Source organism: Pseudopodoces humilis, chromosome 15 (genome assembly GCF_049639895.1).
Source record: "Pseudopodoces humilis isolate 2021_Gansu_Grassland_sample_001 chromosome 15, ASM4963989v1, whole genome shotgun sequence".
Taxonomy (NCBI): Eukaryota; Metazoa; Chordata; class Aves; order Passeriformes; family Paridae; genus Pseudopodoces; species Pseudopodoces humilis.
In genome coordinates, this window is record NC_142214.1 from 397,062 (window position 1) to 417,210 (window position 20,149).

General features: G+C 47.9%; 1 long non-coding RNA gene across 2 annotated transcripts; it reads left to right on the forward strand.

The window, feature by feature from the left end:
* The first annotated feature begins 1,008 nt into the window (after positions 1 to 1,008).
* Positions 1,009 to 20,035, forward strand: LOC148183048 (uncharacterized). 2 transcript variants are annotated; one of them, XR_015773880.1, is made up of 7 exons: positions 1,009 to 1,097; positions 8,865 to 8,972; positions 13,984 to 14,067; positions 14,182 to 14,245; positions 17,677 to 17,717; positions 18,449 to 18,548; positions 19,712 to 20,035. It is a non-coding gene; the product is annotated as an uncharacterized LOC148183048 (long non-coding RNA). The 2 variants fall into 2 exon arrangements; XR_015773881.1 differs by lacking the exon at positions 8,865 to 8,972 and having other exon boundaries at positions 1,033 to 1,097.
* Positions 20,036 to 20,149: the final 114 nt, after the last annotated feature.

The following is a 20,149-nucleotide window of genomic DNA, read 5'->3' on the forward strand; positions in this document are numbered from 1 at the left end:
TTCCCGGGGTTCATCTGTCCTGCCCGGGGTTCATCTGCCCTTCCCGGGGTTCATCTGCCCTGCCCGGGGTTCATCTGCCCTGCCCGGGGTTCATCTGCCCTGCCCGGGGCTCTCCTGTCCCTGCCCGGGGCTCTCCTGTCCCTTCCCGGGGCTCTCCTGTCCCTGCCCAGGGCTCTCCTGTCCCTTCCCAGGGCTCTCCTGTCCCTTCTCGGGGCTCTCCTGTCCCTTCTCGGGGCTCTCCTGTCCCTCCCTTGCCCTTCCCTGCCCTTCCCTGCCCAGGGTGTTCCCACCCAGGTCTGCATCGCTGTCGTGTCTCTGCTGGGAGCACAGTCTGATATTGCTTACATGCACTCAGTCATGCACAGCTTGTGATATGATCAGTTCAGAGCTATTCTGCATATTCTATTAATATTTCAGGTGTAATTATATTATTAATGCATTACATAAAGAGGGTGCAGCGTTAGCTTGTGTTAACTGGATGTATTCTCCTCCTGAGCACTCACTCAATCTTCTGGACCTGCCACGTTCTGAGCATGAGGGAACAGAGATTTCTCTGTCCAAAGGCCAGCTCTGCAGGCACTGTGTATGTTTAATAAAGTGCATTCACTGATTTTGTGAAGACACTACACAAGGCTGAATGCTGAGTTTCATAGACATATACTGCTAAAATTGCCTAGCCTATTATAAAGATAAAAATATCTTTTTGTTCAAATGTTCTGCTTGCTTCTTTACAAATGAAGGAGTTAAATACTGAAAGGCAGGTGGATGCTGTAACTACTTTAGAAAAAGATGAATAGGGCTGATGGCTAAAGCTACAGGGAATCTATTGAAGGTCCAGATGCAGACGTGGCTCTGACTCTACACACAGTAGTTCAAAGTGGGGTGAAGCTGCCTGGTTAATTGGCTATGAAATAACTAACCTCTGGGAGAAAATTGCCCTCGTAGTTAATTGCTTGTGTAACATGTAGCCACCTGGCTGATTAGTGCCCTCACCTATATTTACACCCAGCCGCCTTTAAGTGCAGGCGGTGTTGGCAGGCTGGCTGTGTGCCTTCACCCACTGGCCCTCCTGCATTAAAGAAAATATCACCATCAAGGTCAGTTTTGCTTTTCATTCTTCCTTTATCTCCTGAATCTCCATTTCTCATGTAAGAAGAGCAAATCCAAGCCTAAAGTAAATCCGTAGGCTTTGGCAGAACGGTCGTGGAGTGAATTTTGCCCCAATTGTTTATTTTGGTGATATTACAGAATGGTCAGGGCTGGAGTGGGGAAGTGAAATCTGACAGCCAGTGGAAGCCAGAAGCTGCTGAATGAGTGGAAGGAAAGCAAAGAGTTGAAATAGAGAAGGGAAGTCGTGGTGCTTTTGTGATGGAAAAATCTGTGGGAATAGGTAGGACAAATAGCACTCAAAGAAGATACTGAGCTTTTCTGAGGGGGAGGGATGGAGAGGAGGGAAACGATGAATAAGTTGCATGTAAAATGGTGTGACTTTTCAAGTGGTTTTGTGCTCTTGTGCTGCTTGTGTTTGGCAGCGGTGCTGGGGGCTGAGCAGCGCGTCCCTGGGGCCTGGGGCTGTCTGAGCCAGCTGTGCTGAGCCCTGTGGTGATGTTTTCCTACCTTTAGAGAAGAGCTGCGGCTCACCACCTTTCCTGAGGTGTGATAGCTTTGGGTCCAGGCAACAGGAACGTTACACACACCTGTACTGACAGATTTCCATGTGATATACAGGAAGTAACTGAGCAGAGTCTAAGGCTGCTCCTTTGCTCTCAGGATGTGCCTTATTTATTCAGACAGCACATTGCCACAGGTGGTCACACACAAGAGGTGATGGAGCTCTGAATGGAAGCAAACCCAGGGGACAAAGGGGTTTTTCTACTTTTGCTTAGCTGGCTAAGAGTCTGGCACTTTGTCTAAGCTTGTCATCCAGAGTCCTCCACCCATGAGCTCCCTACCTCCGGAGAGAAATTCATCCCACCTGTAATAGGTGGGAGACCTGCTGTGTGTCTCCATGAAAACAGAGAAACCACAGTCAAAAAGCTCAGACATCTGGGTTTTCCAGAGCCCAGTGCTCAGGGAGGTGAATTCATGTGTCCTGCAGCTCTGTGACACCTCCTGTTGTGTCTCAGAGAGGGGCTGCATGGTCCTGCTCACACTGGCAGTCTCTGAACGCTCCACGTGGGGGATCAGAAGGTTTTGGTGAGTGGTTCTGCCTCGTGGAACCCAAATCTCCCATGCTCCAAGTCCTGTCCAACAAACTTCAGTTTAACATTTTGGAAATGTTAGAGTCCTTCTAATACTTCACTGTTTTCTCTTTATGTGAACAACTGTTACTTTACTCTTTCATTTACTTAGCTGAAATGTAAACTTTGTAAAGAGAAATGGACACTATTTCTTTTACTGATAAAGATTGTAGCACAGCTGAAGGTATAAGGGAAGCTAAATGGAAACCTTGCTCCAGTAGAATGCAGCAGATCTGTGAGAACTGTGACAGAAGAGTGGGATTAACACATCACAACTCTAAGTGATGAGGACCTGACAAGGGTAATTTCCTTCACACGTTTGTACAAGGATCTATATATACAGAACTTGAACTTGAGAGATAACAGGGACATAAAAATATACATAAAAATGGTGTGACAGAAAAAGATTATGTTAACAACTATTTCCCAGTCTGTAAAACGTGGGGAAAGTGCATAAATTCATGGGCTGGTATGAGAAATTGTCTCCCTTAACTCTATTGTGTTATAATGAGGACCTTCCACTTGTATTAAAAATGGAGCCTTTAGAAGCTAGCAACAAAAAGGGTCCATTTGTATTAAAGATTTGTTTAAGGATGGGCATTTTAAATCATTTGACCAATTTGTAGAAGATTTTAATATTCCTGGAGCTCAGTTTCCCCGTTTCCTTTGGGTAAGACATGCTGTTCTTTGTGAATTAAAAAAAGGTATAGAAATGCAAATGTAGCAGATTGAAAAATTGTTGTACAAAGAGACTGTCTCACTAAATTGATTTCAAGGCTATATAGGACATTGTCAGTTTCCTTAGACAAAGGCAAATTGGAAGTTAAAGAGAAAAATGAGAGAGATTTAGGTAGAAATCTTAATATACAAGAATGGAAACTGACAGTTTAATAAAATGGATTTGTATGAAAATAAGACATCAGGTTGTTCAATTTAATTACATCCTATTCAGAGAACCTATTTACACCCTTTAAAATGGCAGAAATATATAAAGAAATTGCTACCATGCTATAATAACAGCAAGGTGCTGCATAGGGGGTAATGTATACATATACTTAGGTATTGTATGGACATCAAATGTTTTCACAGAAAGGTTTCAGGAATTCTGCAAAATGAGACCTTTTGGTGTGTTTAGACTGAATTTTAAAGACTTGTTGATTACACCAGTGGGAGAGAGATATTTCTTGATGTGTTTCAAGGAGTTTGTAACAATTTCTTCCTGTGCTTAAACATGAAGATATTAGAGGGCCAGAGGAGAAAGGTGGTCTGTGTTATCTGTGGCAGAATATTAAATTTATTCCGTGCCTTGGCATTTTATTGTTAAATATTCCACAAGAGTAGTGCACAGAATAAAATAAATTTAAGCTTGTGAAGTGTATGAGTCGAGTGAAAGTGAAGGCTGGATAAACAGTGAAGACACTGAGATGTGGCCAAGACCCAGCATTTACTCTGTGAAAATAAGTGAAAATCTCCAGGCACTGCAAAGCTATTGTTGTGCAAATTCTCAGGGGGATAGTAAAATCAAATCCTAAACACTGAAATAATCGTTAAAAGCACACCCAGAGTTTTGAATCTTTCCTGTTGCCTGAGAAAATCTCGACCCATGTTGAATGGAGTTGGTGTTGTGGTTGTTAATTCAGCTTTGTGAGAGGTGCTCAGTCATTCCTAGCACAGGTGAGTGGCTCACAAGGACAGGTCCCTTCTCCGTGGTGGGGAAGGTGAACTGAGGTTTCTGCTGGGGTTTCTGTCTGTGACAAAAATGTCCCGGGAAGTTTCTGCAGTGACAAACTCCCTCTGCAGCCATTCCCTGTCGGCCCCCTCTGCTCTGGGCTCTGCTGGGGCTCCTCACCTCTTCCAGCACAGTGGTGCACCCTTAATCAGGAGTGATGGGGTCCTGCAGGGTGAGCTTTGCCCTGTTCCATTTTCTCATTGACTGGGAGCGGTGCCTGGGCTGTCCTGGCAGGGTGGCAGCAGTGTCACCAGGGGCAGGTCCTGCAGCTCTGTGCAGGACTGTCCTGTTTGTGTGTCCTGCAGGAGGCAGCTGCAGGTGGTGCAGATGTGCAGCTCACACCTTCTCACTTTGTGCCAAAACCTAATGTCTTAGCTCTGGGACTGGAAATCTCACATGCCACACGTCCAGAGGGGTGTTCCTGTGCCACGAGCTGGGGTGGCTGCTGCCTGCAGGGTGTGCAAACAGCCAGCAGCAGTGTTCCAGGGAGCTGTGAGCAGTCTGGCCCCTTGGCAGGACACAGTCTCTCACTTTGACTTCAGGGATGTTGTTTCGGAGCTCCCTGTGCTGTTCTGAGATCTGTCTGGTGGTTGAAAGCTAAATTTTGCTTTGATATTTCCTGCTTGCATCAGGCACATGCTTTTGAGCCACCCAGTTCAGCAGATGACAGTGCTACTTCATCAGCTCCTGTAAAATGAAAGGGGTACTTTATATGTTCTGTAAAGTTTGTTGTTCTTCAGCCAACGTTGGCTCATTCTTCTCAGTCCTAAATAAGTGTATTGTCTTCCTCCAGTAACTGAAAGACCAAGAGTACAGAAGGAAACAAAAGGGACGACTTTAAATGCAGTCTTACTAATGAGTTAATCAGCATGTTTGAATGCTAATAAGCACAAGTTGATAACTGGATCATCTCTTTTCTATTGTCCACTGGGAAGCTACATTTAGGAAATTAATTCAAAATTCATATTTAACTCACTTTGCTTATGAATTAATGTGCATATTTAAATCTACCATGCAACAATATCTTTGGTATCTGCTTGTTTTTTCTGTCTCCTTCCTCCATTAATAATTACTATTCTCTAGTAAAAATTAAAGGAGAGAGGAAATACTACTGATCATGAATTCTAGCACTGTCATGCAAAGATTGCCTCTTGAGCCTGCAGTCACTTGCTGTTTAAATAAAGGCCTGTAATTCTTGCCTTTGCATCTGGAGTACCTGTTCTGCTGTGGCATCAGTGAAGCCTGTCCCTGCTGGCTCAGGACTGCCCTGGATGCCTGAGGAGTGTCAGTGACACCGGCTGGGGAGGGAGCCCAGCTCTCAGGTGTGCTCCCAGCCTCTGGAAATGCGAGTCCTTGCAGTTTCAGCAGAAAAATGGGCACCTCAGGATGCTTTGGGCAGGCTCAGGGATGCTCAGGGCAGGTTTGGGATGCTCTGGGCAGGCTCAGGGATGCTCTGGGCAGGTTTAGGATGCTCAGGGCAGGCTCAGGGATGCTCAGGGCAGGCTCAGGGATGCTCAGGGCAGGCTCAGGGATGCTCTGGGCAGGCTCAGGGATGCTCAGGGCAGGCTCAGGGATGCTCAGGGCAGGCTCAGGGATGCTCAGGGCAGGTTTGGGATGCTCAGGGCAGGCTCAGGGATGCTCTGGGCAGGTTTGGGATGCTCTGGGCAGGTTTGGGATGCTCTGGGCAGGTTTGGGATGCTCTGGGCAGGCTCAGGGATGCTCTGGGCAGGCTCAGGGATGCTCTGGGCAGGCTCAGGGATGCTCTGGGCAGGCTCAGGGATGCTCTGGGCAGGCTCAGGGATGCTCTGGGCAGGCTCAGGGATGCTCTGGGCAGGTTTGGGATGCTCAGGGCAGGCTCAGGGGTGCTCAGGGCAGGCTCAGGGGTGCTCTGGGCAGGTTTGGGATGCTCTGGGCAGGTTTGGGATGCTCTGGGCAGGCTCGGGATGCTCAGGGCAGGCTCGGGATGCTCAGGGCAGGCTCGGGATGCTCAGGGCAGGCTCAGGGATGCTCAGGGCAGGTTTGGGATGCTCTGGGCAGGTTTGGGATGCTCTGGGCAGGCTCGGGATGCTCAGGGCAGGCTCGGGATGCTCAGGGCAGGCTCGGGATGCTCAGGGCAGGCTCGGGATGCTCAGGGCAGGCTCAGGGATGCTCAGGGCAGGTTTGGGATGCTCTGGGCAGGTTTGGGATGCTCTGGGCAGGCTCGGGATGCTCAGGGCAGGCTCGGGATGCTCAGGGCAGGCTCGGGATGCTCAGGGCAGGCTCGGGATGCTCAGGGCAGGTTTGGGATGCTCAGGGCAGGCTCAGGGATGCTCAGGGCAGGCTCAGGGATGCTCAGGGCAGGTTTGGGATGCTCAGGGCAGGCTCAGGGATGCTCAGGGCAGGCTCAGGGATGCTCTGGGCAGCCCACAGATATCAGTGAGTACAGCGAGAGAGGTGGAGCTGAGGAGCAGCTCTTGCACTACACGAAGATAAAGGTTCCTTACTGTGAGGGGTGGAGCAGAAGGAAATCTCGTCATGTCCAAGGAAGAGATGGAGTCCCTGAGCGTGATCCCAGGAACTGCTGATCACCAAACCTCCTGACAGGGCTCCTGCCCTGCTTGGCAATAGAAAACTGTTTAGCTTTTCCTGTTAATTTTTGTAGTTACCATTAAAGGCAATACCACAACTAACATATCAGGCCAAATTACACTTGTGTGCTGCTTCTATTTTTTTTCTTTCATGCTGTGGCATTTCCTTTCCCTTGAAAACACTCTTTCACTCAGTCTAGCAATTAACTGCTTGAACAGTATAATAAGGAAGCAATTAAGAGGTGACAGAGAAAAATTAACACTCCATTTCACATTAAAGGCCAAGTGAGTATCCTGGCCATTGTGAGTTAAACGTGTCTTTGAAAACCCGTAGTTTGGATGTATTTTTGTCTTGAATAAGAAGCCAGCTCCGTGTTTTTTAGTCTCGAGTCCCAATCTGAAAATGGACGATAACTAATTGGGTGCTGTCTGCTGGAACAGGCTGTATTAATTGCAGTTTGTTCTTCTGTAAGTGTCAAGGAAAACAAAATCTCTGTAAAGTGTAGGCACAATGTATGCGGCCTTAATTTGAATATGCATGTATCAGGGCAAATAAAGAGAAGTACTGCATGCAATGTTGCCATGGCAGGCAGCATTTGCATAATAAATAACAGCTATCATGAGACTTTCTTTATGAAGTTCTCTCCTGTGTTGTCAGCTATACGAGGCGCTAATAAAGAGCCAATATCGAGAAAGTAAGAGTGTGTTTTGCTTGCAAATGCGAGGTGCGGGGCAGGCAGTGCGGATGGGGACATCGGAGGCATGCAGCTGTGCTCCAGCTGTGCTCCAGCTGTGCCTGCAGGTGCTGCAGGGCTGCAGGGCTCCGGTAAAGGCCGGACTGCACCCTCTCCGAGCACTTCTCCGGTCCGAGTGATTCTGTGCTCGGTGGTTTGTGACAATCCAACAGGTGGGAGAGGTCCCAGGTGCTGCTTTGTGTTTCACAAGCAGCCTAAGGCTCCACAGTTTTGGCCAGGTTTTTTAGCAGCCGCTAAGGTGGAGGTGCACTGTGAGAGCTCTTGGGCTGGGATGTGCCAGTGAAGTCATGGAAGTGCTGCCCTCCTTCCAGAGGGGCTGAGCTTGCTTCTCTCTCTCAGGGATGGCCCTTGGCTTTTCCATAACTTACTGAAAAATAACGCAGTGCTGAAAGACAAAGAGGCTTCTCAGAGTGACCACTGGTTGCTAAACGAAGCCAGTCCCTGGTTTAGTTTGACATTTGAAATCTGCATGGGGATCTCTGTTTTACTTTTCTGTATGAATTGTATTTAGTAACAGATGTAGTCTCTTCACATTATTTTTTGCTCTCTTTAATAAATTGTAAGGAATAAGCTGACTATCAGTATTACATGAAAAGTAAGCAATGATTTTCAGGTTTTATTTTGCTCTGAATGTCAGAAATTATTCCTTTATCTGGGCCTATTTTTTAGCTAATGGATGGATCATGTAATATCTATAGTACGTAATATCTTCTCCTAAACAGAAAAGAAAAAAGTCTCTTCAAACAAGTAACCCCAGATCTCATACAACAGCACAGCATGTGTCAATTCACACTGTGTCATGTGACATGAAACTACTTAATACAACCTGACTCGGAGTGACATTTGTATTGCCCACATCATAGAATAAAAAAATAACACTTTCACAAGTGAGGAATTATCTTTTCCAGTTGATGGTATTTTGCTATTTGCAGGTAAACGTGAAAAACAGGTAAGGGTTAGTGAGCTAACTTGAAAAGAAATGTTCAGTAGGGAAGAGATTTGATAAGGGCCTAACCATGCTGACAATGCAAGCAAAAGAAATGGTTCTGTTCATGAAAGAATGGCTCTGTCTTCAGATGTGGTTTGAACTGAAGCAGGGGAAAACCCAGAGAGGAAATCTCAGCTTTTGAACAACAGGCTTGTGAGCTAATTAAGGCTGAAATACAATTTTAAGGAAGGAAAAGAAAACATTTTCTATTGCCAAGGACCAAGGGCATGTTTTAATGCCACAGCTGACACTGCAGGGGATGGGGAATGCACAGACACCCCAAAGATGTGCAGGGCACCGGGCAAAAGGCACCAGTGCTGGTGTTCTCCTCCCCGTGCCACCTCTGTGCTGTGGCTGCTCACCTTGCCTCATGTGGGACAGTTCTGGGTCTCTTCATAGCCATTGAATTCTATGGTTTATTCATAAAAATCCTGATTTGAGCCACATCTAAGAGCAGTGAGTCCTGTAAATGCTGGACAGGGAAGTAGCTTCTGAGTACTGAGAGTCATCCATTCTGCTCACAGGAAAATCCCCAACCCTTCTGGAGGCTTTTCTATTCAGACTGGATCTTCTTCATACCCACAGGAGTCCCTTTGCAGGAGCTTCTCATGCTGATGTGCCGTTGTCCCCAGATTTCCTGCTCTGAAAACCTCTCCTCGTTGTGTATTCCCAAAAAGCATCAGGAATGCCCAGGTGTGTGCCAGCTCACAGCCTCAGCCCCGGTCCCCAGCTGCTCGGGATGTTGGAGGATATTTTGCACAAGCCCTTTCCTGCAGCCCAAGTGGCTGTTCCCTTTCACAGATGGCCATGGAAATAACCTGCCAGCAGACACATGGCAAAAACATCCTGCCATGGAGATTCCCTGCAGGAATTGCTGTGGAGGGCAGTCAGTGTGCCCGTTTTGGATGAGACTGGGTGATTTCTGCCATCTGAACTCTCCTCTTCTGCTCATTCCTGAAGCCCTGAACAGCAAGGAACAAATCCACACTGTGATATTTAAGATCCTTTTGGGCTAAACCTTGTAACCTCATTGGTCTCTACAAAGTTACACAGCTCAGAGCAAAGCTGCACCTTGGCAGTGTGCTGGTACTTGTGTGTTTCTGTGACTTCAGAGTATGGAGGGCTTGGAAAGATTAATTGTAAATTTATTTCAGCTGTTTTCACGGAATTTTTTGTTAGGAAGCTACACAAATAAGCTTGCAGTGAATATTTGCTCTCCTGCCATGGCCCTGTGCTGCCACTGCCATGGCAACCATGAAATCTCCTCTCCTTCCCCATCTCGTCTCCTCAGCTGGGGAGTCTCTGATGCCACAGCCAAGGCAGTGCCTCTTTCCAGCGCTGGGGCCACTTCCTCCAGCTTCCCAGCTGCAGGATCACCGCAGGATCCCCCTGGGATCAGTGCAGGATCCCCCAGGATCACAGCAGGATCCCCCAGGATCCCCCAGGATCAGTGCAGGATCCCCCAGGATCAGTGCAGGATCCCCCAGGATCACAGCAGGATCCCCCAGGATCCCCCAGGATCACAGCAGGATCCCCCAGGATCACAGCAGGATCCCCCTGGATCACAGCAGGATCCCCCAGGATCACAGCAGGATCCCCCAGGATCACAGCAGGATCCCCCAGGATCACAGCAGGATCCCCCAGGATCACAGCAGGATCCCCCAGGATCCCCCAGGACCAGTGCAGGATCCCCCAGGACCAGTGCAGGATCCCCCAGGACCAGTGCAGGATCCCCCAGGACCAGTGCAGGATCTCCCAGGATCACAGCAGGATCCCCCTGGATCACAGCAGGATCCCCCAGGACCAGTGCAGGATCCCCCTGCAGTCCCTGGGTTCGGGATCTGCTGTGCCCTCTCCAAGCCAGCCCAGCCCAGGGGAGCAGCCCCGTTCCTGCTGTGGGACATTGGGCACTCCGTGGTTAAACGCTGCCAGAGTTCGCAGTTCTCCAAGCAGCGCCTGGGAGAGTCTGGATGATGCTTTGTGGACACGTTTACACATCATTTCTTACTGGAAATGGCAGTTCCAGAGCTCTTTAATCACCTCTTGAAGCTTTAGAAGTGTTGTGCATTTTGTACAGGGGATATGTCTTTTTCTTCACAAGGGGAGGAAGGCACATATCAAATCTTAGAAATGAAAGTAACGTGACAATTTTGCAAACCACCATGAAATGAGGATTTGTGAGTTTGTTGATCTCCCCTGGGGACCCAAGTGCAATAAGAGCAGGAATTGTGCTGACTCGGGTGCAAGTGAGGAACATGTTCAACTTGGAGGCAAATGGTTTTGTGGCACAATCCAGGGATAGAGCTCAGCTGTCACTCAAACTGTTAATCCCTCAAATCTTTAGCGCCTCAGGATTAATTTCTCTAAATATTGTGCCAAATATAATAGTCTCTCTATCTCTCACTGTTAGACAGCTATGAACTACAAGGAGCCTTTTGTCTCCCTAATAGGATTCATCCCTAATTCCAAAGTCATAAGGCATGAGTTTAAAATAAAAAAATCTATAAAACATTTTCCACAGGTAGGAAGGCACCAGCAGGCCAAGCTGTGAAGGTGAAATCCTGGCTCTGCTCCTGCCCTTTACAGCAGGAACAGGCCAGGCACTGCTTGTTCCTGCTTTATCCCCATCCAGATTTCCAGGCTGGTGAAGGGAAGTGATTCAGGGCCCTTCTGTTGCCATACCTTGATCTGGGGCTGTACCAAAATGAGCACAGCCCAAATGACCCAGCCAATGAGAAAGTGAAGGAGAAAAATAAAAATTGAAGTGGTGGCAATGAACACAGTTCCATTTTCAACTCTGAAGGACCTTTTGTTTTGAACTATTGGCTCATTTTTGCTTTCTGAGAAGTCAGACTTGAGATACAGCGTTTTGCTTTCATAGCTCCAAATAATTTGAATTTGGTGAGTATTATTCTCATTTTATGAACTTTTTCTCTCAGTTTGAGATGGCAAATAATGCAAAATTAAAATAATAAATAAATTAAATAATTAGGTTATTGGTAGCTTGCATTCTGGTCAGAACCCCTTCAGCCCAGTATATTAACATTTTCATTATGGCTGTTAAACATGCCATTTCACTCCAAATGGTAATTAATTAGCTTTAAAGGTGTGAAGTGAAATCAAAATCCAGAGTGAGTTAAGATTTTCACACTTTTGCTTTTAGGTGAAAGTGGATATAAAAATAGAGAAACACTGGATGCAGATGGTTTCACTGCTTTAGTTCCTAGAGTCTAAGAATAAATGGATATCTTTTTATAAAAAGATAGAAAGTAATATATATAAAAGTAATCTAATGGGATTTTGAAATGAAAAGGTTTTCTTTATTGGAACATTAACTAGATTCTTTAAAAAAATGGAAAGCTGAAAATTTTGGTCTGTCAGCACCTGAGTAAAGATAGAAAACCTGTTATATCTGTGTTAAAAGTATAACAAGATGGTGTAAGTAGAAATGGAAGAAGTCAGCAGAAATTAGAAAGAAAGGAGGCAGGTTTTAAAGTGAGATTAATTAACCATTGAAGAGCATCCCAAGGGGCACAGCACCTTTCCCAGCACTCCAAGTCTGAAAGTCACCACGGGATGTATTTTTAAAGAAAATTCTGTACAATTGTTCAGCAGGGTCTGGGGGTGCCAGGGGAGTGCAGAGTGGGGGGATCAGGGGGTCCCCTTGGCCTTGGGGTCAGCCTTGGGGGACAGGAGAGAGTCAGGTGCACAGGCTGCACCGTGCCTGCTCTGGGGACAGCGTCTGCCTGCTCAGAGGGGTCAGGGTGCAGGGGTGTGGGTGCAGGAGTGCACCACACAGATGTGAGGATGCAGATGTTCAGGTGCAGATGTGCAGCACACACATGTGAGGGTGCAGATGTGCAGCACACAGATGTGCAGCTGCAGATGTGCAGGGTATAGATGTGCAGCACACAGATGTGCAGGTGCAGATGTGCAGGTGCAGGTGTGCAGCACACAAATGTGAGGGTGCAGATGTGCAGCACACAGATGTGCAGGTGCAGATGTGCAGCACACAGATGTGCAGGTGCAGATGTTCAGGTGCAGATGTGCAGCACAGAGATGTGCAGCACACAGATGTTCAGGTGCAGATGTTCAGGTCCAGATGTGCAGCACACAGATGTGCAGGTGCAGATGTGCAGGGTATAGATGTGCAGCACACAGATGTGCAGGTGCAGCTGTGCAGCCTCGTGCAGCTGGAGCCAGGCCCATTGTGAGCCCCCTCTGGTGCAGGACTCTGCAGGACAGGGGGGCTTGGTCCTGTGCTTTGCTCTTGTCTGGTTTTCCTCAGCCCTCCCTGCTGCCCCCACAGCTGGGGCAGTGCTGCTCCAAACCTGCTGCTAAACTCTGCTGCTGCTGCTCCCCTGTTAACCTGAAGGCATTAGAGAAATTGGTTGGAAAGCTCAAATCCTTCTTGGGGGTCAGGAAGAAGAGTCTTACAAATGACAAAGAAGAAAATAGGAGTCAATGAGACACACAATGGTAGGGGAAGAATATTCTCTTTTACAAAATCCAGCGACCGAGGAAATTCCCCGGAGGAAGGAAGGAAGGAAGGAAGGAAGGAAGGAAGGAAGGTGCTTCCTACATGACAGTGAATGACGGCTTTTTTGGGTACTGTGCCTTGACAGTTACATTTTCTGAGGTGCAAGTGAGAAAAGAGACACCAACTCTTTTCCCAGAGTTATTGCTAACTCACATCCCAGTTCTCCATTTCCATGTTCTCCATCTCTAATCCTGATCTTCCTTTGCTTCCACTGAATCCTGCACTGGCCTTTGCTGCACAATAAGATTTGAATGACTGAAAGAACAAGGAGAAAAGGAATGGAGCATCTTTCTGCTCCCTGCCCTGAAAACAAGCATTCCCTGCTGCTGCAGTGGTGGATCAGCAGCAGTGGGAGCCACAGCTCCCAGTGGCAGCAGCAGATCCAGCATGGAAACACAGCCATGTGCTGTGTCTGGGGCATTTGCTGTTTGATGGGATTATGGACTCTGGATCCTGGAGAAGGGAAAGGGAGCACACAGCCCCAGGCAGAGTGCAGGCTGCTTTGTGAGGAGTGAGGTCCCAGTCAGCCCCTGGAATTCCAGGCCCTCCTCAGGCCCCTGTGACTATCCCTGGATTTCCAGTGGTAGTTCCTGCCCCAGGAGTCTCCTCCTGGTCCTTTCCCCGCTGTCAGGTGGATGCAGCAGCTCTCAGCCCACCCTCACAGCCCAGACAGGTGGGGCTGTGAAGTGCCAGTCTCTCCATCCTCCTGTTTCAGGCACAAGGTGCTGAAAAGGGACAATAACTGGCTGCAGTGTCTTATCCTGGGAATTCTGACTTCTGCATGCATTTACATATTTTATGGGTTCAGGCCTTTTTACAGTCTGCAGCCACTTCTGCCTGTTCCACTTGCTGCCCCTCTTTCCCCTGCAAGGATGGATTTATCCTCCCTAATACCTGCTGCAGAATTTTTACGTTTCCTTCTGATGAAGGAAAAAGGGATCTAAAAGGAGCTGGCTAAATGGAATATGCAGTTTGGTGTGAGAAGCCTCCTAGGCAGCAGCTCTGTGGTCTGGGAGTGAGGTTTGGTGAAGAGCTTGTGTTGGTTTCTTGGAGGTTACATCTCCTTGGCAGAGCAACCCCAGAAGCTCTGCCTCCTCCCCTCAGCTCTCTAGTTCAATATCATGTTTGCTTTTGTCTTGTCTTATTTTTCTTCACTTTTTCCAGGGAGCCTTGCTGGCTGAGTTCCTGCTGGTTTTGGTGCTCGTTCACAGCTTTTGGCTTGGGAGGTGCTGCAATGGGGAGGCTGATGTAAGTCTTATTCTTTAATTCTGTTCTCTAAATTCAGCTTCACGGGGTAACAGACAAAAAACCCCAGCCCTCCCTGCAGGTCTGGTGATGGCCTTGATCTTTGTGTTTTTTCAGCTCCAGCCCCATAAACCTTGGAAGCTAACCTTGCAGCTGCATCCTGCTAGGCTCTCCCACACAGGTCAATCTCATTTCTAGTTTTGATTGTTACAGTTTAAAGATAGAATTTCCCTTTCTTGCTTCACAGCATTCAAATGCTAATTAGTTCCCTTAAATGTCTAGGAAGTTATCCCAGTTTACACATATATGGTTTATTAACTCATGTTCATTTCAAACCTGTTCTTTGATGTAGGCTAATGGAATTATTCTGTTAGAATCTCTTTAAAAGGTGACTTCTCTTTCTCTCTTGATGGATAGTGTTTCTCTGAAGCACATTTGTGAGTGTTTGCCTTTGGAAAAAATACTTGCTTTTCATGGGCCAGTGCTGAGTACTCCTGCATGTGCATGCAACAGAAAAAAATTTGCTTTCCATTTGCAGCAACTTACTTTTTAGAGTTCACACTTTTACTCTTTGGTGAAAAAAGTATTTCTTTTACCTCCCTTTCATAGCTGCATAGCTAAGGTGGATCAGAGCAGGTTTGCAGAAATACATCTGCCTGGAGAATATGCCTGTGTGAGCCAGCATTTGTTTCCAGCTGTTTTCTTGTCATTAGCTTTTAATTTCAACAACTACCTGCTTGTGCCTCTCCTCTTTTTTCCCCACCTCAGGTATTTCGCTGTTATTGTGATTGTCAGTTCTGTTCTGCTTGAAATGTTTCCGTAATGTTGCCATGGTTACAGGTGCCAGAACTGGAAATAAATGAAGGGGGTATCAAGGCACCAGTGTGACTCTGATGGAGGCTTAGCACTAAGATGTTAGCTATTATTTTGCTGGATTCTATGATATTTGATGATGGATCCATTTTAATAGAATATTTAAATTCTTGCTTGAATACAGATTGCATTAAAATGGAATTACGTAGAACTGGATTTTAAATAAATTAATTTTTTTCATTTTGATGAGTGCACAGCCTTTGGGACAGTCTGAAAGTGAGTGAACAGTGTCTGGAACATTTACTGCATAAATGCTGTGAACATATTTGACTGTATCTACTACTGGAGCTTGGATGAGTACTGAGTGTAACTCCTCAGAAAAGTTCAAAGAGATAAGAGATTTTTAGGAAACAGAAAGCTGCTTCAGAATGGTTTCTTACAGCTGCCTGAGGAGGATACTTGGAAATGAGGTGGATGCTGTCTCTCTTTTATAGTCAGTGCAGCAGTAACAACTGCTTGTGCAAAGTCTTGTGGGAGGCTTTTGGTGGAGGTGATGGGAGGGTTTCTGCAAAACCCGAGATCTCTCTTCTCTTTCTCATTTTATAGGCTTGAAACTCAATCAAAACTCAGCAAAGTCATTGGAGAAATTCCCAGTCACAACAATGAAATTTGAATTGAGTATTAGGGCAGCTCTTTGGCAACCTTTTCCCACCCTGTTCCAAGTGATTTTAGTCTGTGTTAAGTGCTCTTCTCCTTCAGGTTGTCTCTGTCAGTCAGACCCGCTCAGTGCGTCCCTCTGGCTCCTGTGGCTCCTGTGGCTCCTGTGGCTCCCGTGGCCCCTGTGGCCCCTGTGGCTCCTGTGGCTCCTGTGGCTCCTGTGGCTCCTGTGGCTCCTGTGGCTCCTGTGGCTCCTGTGGCCCCTGTGGCCCCTGTGGTTCCTCTGGCCCCTGTGGCCCCTGTGGCTCCTGTGGCCCCTGTGGCTCCTGTGGCCCCTGTGGCCCCTGTGGCCCCTGTGGCCCCCGTGGCCCCTGTGGCCCCTGTGGCTCCCGTGGCTCCTGTGGCCCCTGTGGCTCCCGTCGCTCCCATAGCTCCCGTGGCCCCTGTGGCCCCCGTGGCTCCTGTGGCCCCTGTGCTCTTTAACCACACCTGGGCAAGATATGGGAGCCCTGCTGAATGTCTGACATGGGCAGTGCCACGTCATGCTTGTCCCAGAGAAAGCTCCTGTTCTCCTTCCCCATGGAGGGGTGAGGTTCTTTCATCGCTGTTGTCTGTCCCCACTGAAGCCAGCTGGAAAGCTCCTGCTCATGTGGAAGGAATTTGTGTGTGTGTGTCTGAATATGAATTTGTTTATACACCCATGCTGTTACGAAGGTGCAATTAAAATCTTTATATTTTTGAAGCAGCTTTAAATTAAGCTGTGGCTTTCTATTTTCTGGAATGTTATTTTGAGGCCAGTAGAAAAAGGGCAAAGAGTATGGTATCCCTGCAGTGCTGACTAGTGATTATAATTGGATGGTAATAGCAACGTGAGATTTAACTGAAGATTGAGGTTTTTACAGGAACTCAGTTTAGCATGTCAAATGCAGGAAACTGGAGCAAATGAAGGCAATTGCTGTATTCATCCTTTCCCTGAATTTGTATCTTCATTTCTCACTAACCCCTCCTGTGGGAAACTCTCACCGAGAGTATTCCACCTTTAGCTGGGCCCGAGCCCCCCAGGGGCCGTAGGAACTGAGGTTTTCCCTGCTGCATCCAGTTAAAAATGTAAAGTTCAGCTTCTTAATTATGGCTGTGCTCACCTTTTGTGTACCTTTGGCATTTCTGGAAGGGGCAGAGCCTGATCTGCCTCCCCTGCTTGCAGGAGCTGCTGCAGAGTAGCCGGGGTAACTCTGCCCACCATGGAAATGTGCTTTGCAGCCACCCTGTGAATGCCCTGCTCCTGTCTGTGGATTCTGCTCCACCAGCTGGAGACATGAGAGCCGAGCACTTTTAAATGCTTTGTCCTCTGTCCCTTTGTCAATGTAGGCTGAAATTTTTAACTCTGTACTGCAGAGGCTGTCTGGGGGGAGCTGGGGAACAGCATCTGCTTTGTTTGAGCCCTCAGCAAACAACCCGACTGCCCAAAGCAGGCTCTGATATTTGCCTGGGGTTTTGCAATTGCCTGTCAGTAGGTGGAGGGACACAGGTGTGCACAGGATAAAAGGAGCTGCACCAAGATCAGTGTTTGCACAAACTCCCTAAACAGAGCAGCATCTGCTGGGCTCTCTGGAGCCCTTCCTCGGCACTGAGCCCTAATTGCTGTCAAACTCTTGTGTTTTCCTTGACACTGAACATCGTCTACAGGAACAGGTAACACCAGGTCATGGCCTGATGAGTGAGCAGAGCTGTGGTTCTGTGCCTGGCCTCAGCTCTGGCTCTGGTTTTACCTGTGGGAGCTTCACGGGAATTGCTTGGCACAGGACAAGAACGACCGCTGGCTGCTCGCCGTGTCTCCCCCGAAACTGCTGCGGCTGGAAGGAGCAGCCAGCATTCAGAAATGCTGTCCATGTGCTCACAGACAGATGCCAGGGGTGCCAAACCCTGCAAGGCTCTGTGTTCCAGGCCAGGCAGAGCCTGAGCCCTGCCCAGCTTCCACTGATAGCATCCACAGCCAGCCCGGGCCATCGAGGCAGCCGAGGCAGCGGCTGGAGTGAAGGGACACACAGTGCAGGGCAGTGGGGATTACTCTTATACATCACAAGACCAAAACTTAGCTGTGGTCTCAATGCCCCATTAAAAAATCCCTGTGTTCTTTTGCAGTCCCATATGGCAGAGAAAGAAGAAGAATCAGAGCTGTGTCTGTGAGTAAAGCTGCTGGAGTTTGGTTTGGGCACTGCTCCTCCTGTCAGTGACCCCAGTGCAAACTCACTCAAAACAGATCAAAGTGTTCAGTTTAGGTGTAAAACAGTAATAGCAGAACGAAATATCACTGACTGGTTGGGGTTGGAAGGGCCCTTAAAGAGTCTGTTCCCACCCCTGCCATGGCAGGGACAGCTCCCACTGTCCCAGGAGCTCCAGCCCCAATGTCCAGCCTGGCCTTGGGCACTGCCAGGGATCCAGGGGCAGCCCCAGCTGCTCTGGGCACCTGTGCCAGGGCCTGCCCACCCTGCCAGGGAGAGATTTCCTCCTAATGTCCAGTCTAAATCCACCCTCCTTCAGCTTAAAGCCATTCCCTGTGTCCTGTCCCTCCATCCCTTGTCCCCGGTCCCTCCCCAGCTCTCCTGGAGCCCCTTCAGGCCCTGGAAGGGGCTCTGAGCTCTCCCTGGATCCTCCTCCTCTCCTGGAGCAGCTCCAGGGCCCCCTCTGACCCACTGCAGCAGGTCCACACCTGGGCTGTGCAGAAGGGCACACAGGAGCTGAGCTTTGTCTCCTGAAAGCTCTTGGGGGTTCCCAAATAGCAGGCTGCAAACCTGAGTTTTCACTGGATCAGCTGCTGTGAGGAGAGACTTGGGCAAGGACAGCTGAAGATCCTCAGCTGAACACCAAATGCAAACACTACACCTTGTATTAACCAGAAGCTAATTCTTTCCAGTTGGCCAGAAGATAAAATAAGGACAGTTCTCTGTCAGAGGGCATCCACTTTGGCTCTAGAGGTCTGCATCGATTTCTCCTGTGGGAAAGCTCCTTTCCAGGTAACCCCAAATCTTCCAGTTACAAAAATGCTTGTTTTTAGATTCAAAGAATGACTGTGTAAGTGGTTAATGCATAGCTGGGTCCTAACTAGGAGGGAAATAAGATTTTCTTCATCCTTAAGGGGACTATTAGGATATATAGCAGGGTATCATATCAGCAAGGTGTTGTATCCAAAAGTAAGAGAAGAAGAAAGATGCTTTTCATGTTAAAGAACTTTACAAATGCAGTTCTAGGGGGTATTGTCTTCTGTCAGTTTGTGCCTGGAAACATGAAACGATTTTAGTCATTTCAGCTGTGTGTTAGTAGGTGGCAGTCTTGATCAAGTTTTGAAGCAGTGACGCCTCCCCTCCCTTCCTCCCTTGGACATACAGGGGAATATCTGAACACCCTGCCCTGCTTCCAGAGTCCTGGGCTGTGCATGACTCAAGCCTGGACAGCTCTGGGCATCCCCAATGGGTTTTTAAGGGACCTGGTGAAACTGAAGTCACACAGAGTGCTGACATCACCAGGGTTATGGTGTAAATGGTGATTTTTAGAAGTAATTCCTCCAGCTGAACCCTTCCTATTAAGCACCTTACTGGTTCTGACTCTGCCTCTTGCCTGTAAGAAATGGATAAAACAATTTCCCTGCTTTGAAGGATGATCCTGGGTTATGTGGCAGTGGAACTGTGGCCTTAGCCCTTGGGCTGCTCTGAAAACTGAGCACGCTGGTGCCAGAGCATCTTTCTTCTGAATCACATCTCAGGCCTGGGCTCTGACCTCCATCTCTGCAAGGAAGAAATGGGAGGGCTTTCTGACCTGGGTTAAAAGCCCTCTGCTTCTCCTTGGACTCTCTCCCAGTTTGATTTGTCTGTATCAGTAGCCAGGTCACCTTTCTTGGCTCTCAGAGCTGATGGCTTTAGGTTTTTCATCCCAGTGCCTCTCTCAGATGTCCCTGGCAGTGGGGACGGTCCCTGCCCACAGCAGAGCTCCTGCCCAGACTGTGCTGCCATAAAACAGGCACAGGTTATGGCTGTGATGCAAGAACCGGCTGGTAAAAGTTTTATGGAGTTCTTGTGGGAGGCAGGGTTCCAGGGGAGCTGTAAATGCTGCAGGCAGTGTCTGTGGCCTGCTGAAGGCAGAGCGTGGCAGGGATTGCAGCAGTGATTTCTTTAAATCCCAGGAATGATGCCCTCAGCACACAAACCCAGCCTGCATGGGAGGGCTCCTGGATCCTGCCTGTGCCTGTGGAGCCACGAGATGGCACTTGGTCCTCGTTTTACTCGCAATTTGCTTTTCCCCTGCTCCAGCTGCTGTCAATGGGAACAGTCTGCATGTCTGGGCCTTGCTTGTTTCATTCTGAGTTAATCATTTTCTATTTTAATTTCCTGATCGTTTGGAAATTTGGTAATGCTAAAAAGCCCTGGAATGAGCACAATAGACTCTCCTGTGACTCACAACTAGTGTCACTTATTTGTAAAACAGACCCCTTTGGGAAAGAAAACTTGCACCCGATACATAAATATTGTAATGGCATCTAATTGGATTTTAAAATAAACTTCCAAGCATGTTAAATTCCTGCTTTAATATCCAGCATCATTAAATGTGTGTGGTTACAGCA